This window comes from Zonotrichia leucophrys, chromosome 2, assembly GCF_028769735.1.
Source record: "Zonotrichia leucophrys gambelii isolate GWCS_2022_RI chromosome 2, RI_Zleu_2.0, whole genome shotgun sequence".
NCBI classification, from domain to species: Eukaryota; Metazoa; Chordata; class Aves; order Passeriformes; family Passerellidae; genus Zonotrichia; species Zonotrichia leucophrys.
Window position 1 is genome coordinate 140,724,752 of NC_088171.1, and position 6,947 is coordinate 140,731,698.

The window sequence follows — 6,947 nt, forward strand, 5'->3', positions numbered from 1 at the left end:
ATTTGCTACAATTTCTGCCTCTCTAAATGTATTTATTTTAAAATCAAAAGCTAACCAAGGTGTTTTTGAGATACCACACACAAGAACACCTCAGCAGTCCAAGATTTAGTGAAAGCAAAAAAACCTTCTTTTTTTTCAGGATCTTTTCTGACTAATGTCCTGTATAATAAATCTAATCTCAAATTTTATTAAGTAGAGAATTTATTTAAAAGACAACTGCACATGTATATGTTCAGTAGGATCAACACCACTTCTGGCCATTTTACGTGCTCAGGGCTGCAGCTCCAGCATGTGGTGAAAAACTCAACCCTTCAGTGTTCTGCTACTACAAAAAATAGGCAATGCTGCCCAGGTACTGGGGCAGAGCTGGCAAAATTCAGAGTACTCACAACCAGGGCAAGACCTTTGAAGGAATTCAGCTACCTGAAGCTCTTACTGGGAGAACCTGGACATAATTACAAACAAACAGAATGAGCTGGGTAAGTCCAGATTCTCAGAAATTTATTGAACTTCCTAAATGTCAGGCAGCTGCCAGTGGGTGGGCAAAGCTCGGCTCCTGTGAGGCTTTGCTTGCTCCTGGTTGTGCTGGAGAGCCACAGTGCTGGCTGCCAGCCTGTCTGCTCCTGTCTCGTGGTCTTCAGGCAAAGTGTGAGGCTGCAGGGAGTCTCTCTGCCTTGGCCAGGGAACCACCTGAGGACAGCCTGGGTATTTCAGTCATTTGTGATCATTTCTTCATTCCCAGGGAAATTGTTTTGGAAAACTCACTCATGATCCTAAAAGTTGAGGTATGCTGAAAATCCTGGCCACAGGGAAGAAGAAAGCCTATGTTTCTATTCACTGCTTGTTTTGAAAGGACTCAGTCCAAAACACAGAGAAAACCTGAGTGATTCCCATTGACTTAGCAGGCTTTGAGTGAAACCCAAAGTGCTTAGCACTAAACTCCTCAGAAGCATGAGCTAGTGAAACTGGTGAAAAGTTCTCAGGCTCCTTTTTCCACAGCTACCCACATCCAACTGTTTCTTTGCTCCTTCAATCCTTCTGCTCTTCCTCTGCATCCTGCATGGCAGGGGCAGGTGAGAGTCAGACCATTCCTTTCTGATCCTTGCAGATTGATCTGCTTCTTTCCTGCTCCACTTCCACACTGAGAGATTCCCAGACTGAGATTTAAACACTCCCCTGGGAGCCTTCCCAAGAGACATGATACTGGTTTTTAGCAGGATCCTTCTCTGATACTCTTTTCCAGGCTCATCCTGTCTCCATAGCAGCTCTGTGTAACAACTGAGATGCATTACATTATTTTTTCCATTCTTCTGGCACTTGAGTGTAAATGTAGCTGCCAGCAGGTAAATTTAAAATGTACAATAATCAGGCCTTCACACAGCTGGTAGCCAGCCTGCATAGTTTGCTACCACAGGAGGCCACAGAATAGAAGAAATAAAGTCTGAAAAGGATTGAAATTGGAGTTGCTTGTGGGAACCTCATCTCACTTTTCACATGGGGTTTGGTGGGCAGAGGAAAAGATCCAAAGACTTCAGCTCTCACTCTGCAAGGGACTCAGCTGTGGTGTTGTTATGCATTTCCTAACAAGAATTTTGTTCAAAATGATTCTTAGCTTCAAAGATTGGATTTGTGCAAACTACTCCCATCAGGTGAGGGGCTTTATCTGCCTTAAGCCTTTGAATGGGGCGAATTTTGAGTACAAAAAGCTGGTGGCAGCTTTTTGTGTTAAAAAAATATGGTTTATGTTCGTTATTTCTTTTAAAGAGTGTCTGGGAATGCAAAGAGGCAATATTCTCCACTATTCTCCCTCACCTTGGTGATCTCCAAGTGCTGGTCTATGACTTTGTGATGCTCCAGGCACTGGACTCAAAGCTCCTGCTCTGAACAAAGGGGGACTAGCTGATGCCAATGAAAACATTCATTTGATCCCTCTTGCCATTTCAAAGCTTCATGAAGAGCTTTTTTCTTCCCATTCATTCAAGTCCCTCAGCACAGGGGTGTATGATCATTTGAGCTGAGTGGTTTACTGCCAGAAGAGAAAACAACACGGGCATGAAAACCCAGCCTGAAACAGATGTCTGTGCAGGGAAAACCTCCTTCCACCTCCTCCCTGTAGAAATGGGGTCTTCTCCTTATCTGAGCAAAACCCCAAAAAGGAGGTCGGATCATTTTTACATATATTTTCCTTGGAAAACTCTTTTTCTTCCCAGGCACCTATTTATGCCTGACACTATTAATAATTTTCATAATTTCAGGAAGCTCTTGAAATCAAGGAGTGCAAAGAAACTTTCCCTGGGAATGTTTTACTGCCTTCTCAGAAGTGGCTGAACTTGCACTTACTGCAAGTGATAATTTGGTATAAGGTTTCTTTTCTCAGCTTGAAATACAATAGGAGCTCCTCCCACTCCCACAGAAATACATGTACCAGCACTTAACAGACTATCCTCAAAGACCTGGATTCCCTCACCCACCACATGTTCTCTGCCTCCTTCCCTCTGTTTCCATCCACATCTGGTCAGACAGTCTTGCTGTGAGAAATGATGGTGCCATATACAAGAATATTATCACATTACTACTTACAACTGTGTCTATCTATCCCTTTCTGTGTGACTTTTTTCCCTGCCTCTCTCTTTCTGTATATTTCTACTGTATCAGACAATCTTTGAAAAGAACCAGAACTCCCTGCAACACTCCCAAACATATTTTAAAATAAAAGAAATTTCCTCAAGAAATGTTTCTTGAAAAAAAATCCTTGATTTTTTCCTGTCATAGATTGTCATGACAAACCCATTGTTTTCACCAGTGGTTCCCTTCCTGGTGCTACAGACAAGTTCTAGTCAGCATTTGCTACCAGTTGTAACATGGGAATGCAAAACACAAACACTAACCCCTTCCAAAGGAGCAAACACCTCTGCCTTGGATGGTGATGGATGGCTGGAAGCTAGATCTGCTTTCAGGGCCTGTCTCTGTGTGTCTCAGACTTCAGAGGGATTTTTTGACAAGGTGGTAAGCCTGTGGGTGGGAAGTAGGCTGAATGTCTGTGCAAGTCAGTGCATCTTGGCATCACAATGACTTTGCAAGGACAGCGTGGCAGAGACTTTCAACCTCTCCATGCTCATGAGGTCAGGCCCAAATTCATTGCACCTACTGTGAATTGTGAGGTCTTGTCCTTTAAATGGTGACCTTCACCATCCTTCTTCAGTACCTGGTGAGGTGGCCTGGCTGGGAAATTAAGAACTCCCTCAGGGTGACTTTGAGTCCAGCAATGCCTGTGTTTCACTGCCTGGTGAGGAGCCTAAGGTGCCTGGATTTGCAGCTGTTTCAGTCAGGTAGGAAGAACTACATAGTCTTGGGGCACTATAATATTTCCCTACCTGTCAAGTGGCTGTGAACTTAAGTGTATTACAGGATTTAAAACATTCAGCTGTTGCTTTGTTAGGGGTCTTACAAGACATATTGGACATGATCTGTATGTACCACAACAGAGGAAAGCTAATCAATATATATATATATATATATACAAGGTATGATATTTTATTATTTATCAAAATTACCATAATTGGTCCTGTCCTTTAATACCTGTCATTATATCTAGATTTTAAAAGGAGTTACTTTTTCATAGCCAAAAGAGAAGTAATGAAATTCTGCAGAGAAACATCTATTCAGTAGAAGATTCTGTCACGTTAATGACCTACATTTTGGAATTAGTAATGATTTTTGCAGAGTTGAGTAGCCCACCAGGGACATTTCTATAAAGGCTATCTCTTAAGAAAACAGGGTGTGTCACATTTAGAGATGTTTCCTCATGAAAATTTAAGTTAGAGATAGATTTTTCCTTTGAGACAGAGCTGGAATTAGACACATTATTTATCTAGACCACAAAACTCCAGAACACTTCCATCTTTTCACGTCCAGGATAGATTACTGACAAACAGGAAAAGATGGGGACACACACTTTTATTCTTGCTCCGAATTTTCTGCTTTATGCTTTATGCAATGATTCCTTTGCCACATTTGGGCAATCAGGGGACAAAATGCCAGAGAGCTCCAGCAGAATCAAAGAAATGTGATCACAGCCTGAGTAGTGAGCTGAAAGACTCAGCCTATGAAGAATTTGCTAAAAATACTCTCAGCCATCAGCAATTTCATTGAGAGATGCAGTTTTAGGGTTCCTGAAATTATTCATTAATTTAAGCAAGACAACATAGGGAAAAATGTAGTTTTCTAATAGTATTTTCTGAGTGAAATGCTGCATCTTTCAGCTCTTTTATAGCAATCTTGGAAAGCTCAAAGAAAAATATTTGTGTTTCAGTACATAGATTATAACTCAATTAAAAAAAAAAAAAAAGAGCAAGGAAGAGCAGAGCACTGCCTAATGCCTTGCAAGGAGCCTGTTTGAATTCAGAGTCACAGAATGCTTTGGGTGGGAAGGGACCTTAAAGGTCATCTAGTTCCAAACCCCCAGCCATGGTCAGGGACACCTTCCACTAGACTGGGTTGTTCAGAGCCCCATCCAGCCTGGCCTTGAACATCTCTAGGGGTGTTGCAGCTCAGGACATTTAATGCTTGTGGTTGCAAATGTGTGACCCCACATTCACTCAGAGCTTTGAATTTTGCACAAGTCCTTTCCCATAACATGTCATATACCAAGGACTCCAGAAGGCATGAAATGTAGAACACAATAAATTCCCATTGTTGACACAATTGTCTTTCTCAAATTAAATAGACATTTGTTGACAAGCCTGCCACAAACAATATTCAACAACTGCAACTCCTATTATTAAAGTTAGGAATATGTCTAGCTAACAACAATTGCATCTGCTAAGATGAGAAAGCCTGTCTAGCTGACATCAATTGATTTTATTTAGGCAAGGAAGCCTGTCTAGCTAACATGTCCTAAGGCAATAAACCAGGAAATGTGTTATTTCATAAAGTTTTTTTAAATGCCTCTGCACTGCTGAGCAGCTATTTATGACTAAAAGCATGAGGACATTACCTCTCTAATGAATTTCACTTGGCAAATTACTTTAAGTGATGCTACTTTCAAGTTCACAGCATCATCATTGAACCTCCAAGAGAAACAATAAAAGAGGCATTGATAATTTTGCCATGTAAGGGTGAAATGTATTTGTGATACTGGACTGGTTTCCATTTGTTATATTGGAAGCAGATCAGGATCCCTTTGCCTTGAGAACACCGGCTAGAATTCTCACTCAGGCACCCACATTGTCCCAACTAGATGATGCACATGGTCCCACTGATAGCTCATTGGAGGAGGTGGTAGAAGGTCCTTTTCTCTGTCCTTTTGCGTCTTTTGGTCTATGGTGGGACACATGTGCAATGACATGGGCTGATACTACTTGCCTTTGCTCCTCTCTTAACCCTTATATAGCTGTAATCAGGGCAGGGAGTTTCCCTTCACTTTTTGAAGCAAATGAAGTAATTGCTCTTTCTCCTTGGCCCCTTTCAAGAAAAATAACATCCTCTTTGTCCTCTGGAGTCTCTATCCAGGATTATTAAAATAATAACAATAAAAGTTTCAGAAATATCCTACAGCCATCTCAGACCTTGGAAATCAATGATTGTAGTGGTCATACCTTGCTTTATCAACTGCAAAATATCCAACTTTTATGAATATAGGAATAATAAGAAATCCTATTTTTGTGCCTAGGAAAATAAGATGGTGTTGTATACAATGTGGTGTTATCCTTTCTTTTCTCCAATTTTTATACTTTCTTTCTTTTACTGAAGTACTCTTTGTTGAGGATAGTCTCTGGTTCAACTTGTTCTTCCAGTTAACTTATCTTGGAACAGTGTTCTCAGTTTATTGCCCCTCAATTCTCATGTCTATTGCAAAATGCTTGTAAAATAAGATTAGTAAAGGAAGAGAAACAGTGAATTCCAGATGTTATACTACTTTTTGTCTTTGTTCTCAGCCCCCTTAATGTCCTTGATGGTTTTCTTTACTTCTGGGTGAAAACCAGAAATGGCACACCCAGGACCTTTGTACCATCAAACACATCCCTCAGGCTGGCCTGTGCAACAAACAGCGCTTAAGCCCAAGTACCTGGGATATGTGCAAGCAGAGGTCAGTGAATCTTTCCACAAGTCTTTCCTCTGTGGCAGAGACATGATATACTTAATCCCCTCAGCAGGTTTCTGAGACTCTGTGGTACGCCCTCCATTACCTGTGCAAGGCCTGCTCCATTCCTATTATCCCTATAGGACTGTACTTTGCAAGTGGTGTTTTTGGCAAAGTGTCTGGCTGAGGGAATTGTCAGGAATATCTGGAAAAATACATGTTTTAAGTAAAAAAAGAGCAAGCAGGAAAGGCAGAAAAATTGGGGATAGAATAATAGCAGAAAACACAAGGTTTAGGGACTATTGATAATTCTTGTTTCTGGCTACAGACTGTTAAAATCAGAGAAGCCTGGCCCAAACTTGTATCCTACAAATAAACCAGAAAGAAAAAGGCACAAGAGAACCCACCATTTTCCATAGGTCAGGCATTCCCACTTTAGTTCTCAGGAGAGAAAGCAGGGAAGAACCCCTGCAGCCTGTGTCACTCAGAACTACCCCTCCTCCAAAATGCTCCTCTGCTTCTCCCTGATCCCTGGAGCTGAGTCCTTATTTAAATCCATCAGCTGGTACTCAATCTTTGGCTGATTCCCAGCTCCTGTGTGCTGTTGTCACAGGCCAGCTGCTTCCCAAGCCTTTTTGGGGACCATGTGTGGTTGTATTTAGCAGGGGGGTACTGGAATTCCAGTCAGGCTTGCAGAGAGCTCAGTGGGAATCAGTCTCAACTCCTGGTGCATAGGAAAACTAAGCAACTAGACGGTTGCTTCAAGGTCACTGGGCTGGTGTTCTAAAAGGAACAAGGTCAGGAGTGAAAAAGGAGGAGAGAAAGCAATAAATATTTTTGCCTGGTGTTGATGTCGGGCTCACCA

At 41.6% G+C, this 6,947-nt stretch overlaps 1 long non-coding RNA gene across 1 annotated transcript; it reads right to left on the reverse strand.

Moving 5' to 3' along the window:
* Positions 1–480: 480 nt before the first annotated feature.
* LOC135443395 (uncharacterized) lies at positions 481–6,592 on the reverse strand. Its single transcript, XR_010438999.1, has 2 exons — positions 6,490–6,592; positions 481–2,026 (listed from the first exon to the last, which is right to left on the reverse strand). It is a non-coding gene; the product is annotated as an uncharacterized LOC135443395 (long non-coding RNA).
* Between the last annotated feature and the right edge of the window lie 355 nt (positions 6,593–6,947).